The sequence below is a fragment of the Chrysochloris asiatica genome, unplaced genomic scaffold (assembly GCF_000296735.1).
Source record: "Chrysochloris asiatica unplaced genomic scaffold, ChrAsi1.0 scaffold00268, whole genome shotgun sequence".
In the NCBI taxonomy this organism is placed as follows: domain Eukaryota; kingdom Metazoa; phylum Chordata; class Mammalia; order Afrosoricida; family Chrysochloridae; genus Chrysochloris; species Chrysochloris asiatica.
Genome location: NW_006408786.1, coordinates 2,034,806 through 2,035,999, shown reverse-complemented (window position 1 = coordinate 2,035,999; position 1,194 = coordinate 2,034,806).

The following is a 1,194-nucleotide window of genomic DNA, read 5'->3' as shown; positions in this document are numbered from 1 at the left end:
GACTAAGGTACACCTGACCCAAGCCATGGTATTTTCCATAGCCTCATATACATGTGAAAGTTGGAGGCTGAATACGGAAGAGAGCAGAAGAATTGATGCATTTGAGTTATGGTGTTGGAGGAGAATATTGAAAGTACCATGGACTGCCAAAAGAACCAACAGATCTGTGTTAGAGGAAGTACAGCCAGAGTGCTCCTTGGAGGTCAGTATGGCCAGACTTGGCCTTTTATACTTCAGACCTATTGTCAAGAGGGATTAGTCACTGGAGAGGGATTCCATGTTTGGTAAGATAGAGGGTCAGAGAAAAAGAGCAATACCCCCATGAGATGTATCCGCACAGTGACAGCATCATTGGGCTCAACTCAAGTGTGGCAACAATTGTGAGGTTGGCCCAGGACTGGGCAGTGTTTCATTCTGTTGTGCATAGGGTCGCTATGAGTTGGTGCTGACTCATTGGCACCTAACAACAACAACAACATCTGAAATTGTGTGCACCCACCCTGAACTACACGTCACAAACAGTAGAGAACTGTGCTCACATTTCCAGTCTCTATCATATCCACCAGGACACAGATGGCACATGCCTGAGAATACACCAGCACACAATCATCTGTTACATATAAATATGACACCACAATGTGTCAGAGGAAACAAACAATTTCATCTTACACAAAGAAACAAAACAGAGTGCCTTAAACAAACGACCAAACGACAAAGTCAGAAAACAATATCAGCAATGATATCAGAACTATTTGACAAGGAATTTATAAGAGTGATATTCAGATACCTTCAACAGATTGAGAGAGTGATGAGGAAATTCCAGATGAAATCAAGGAAAATATAGACACAATTTTAGAAGAGTTTAGGAAAACACAAGAACAAACTGACAAAATAAATGAAGAACTGGAGATTATACAAAAGTAGCAATTAAAAAGCCAGAAGATTAATACTGACTTCAGAAACATATATACATTGAAAAGGCAAAAAAGTAGAATTGAATCAATGGAAGGCCGCATTAGTGAGCTTGAAGACAAATCTCTCAATATTCATCTGCTAGAGGAGCCCTGGTTTAATGCTGTAGGATAAGCACTGGACAGTTAGCCACAAGGTCAGGGGTTCAAACTCACTGGCCACTCCTCAAAAGCCTTATACAGGGTCGTTATGAGTTGGAATCGAGTCTGTGGCATTTAGCAA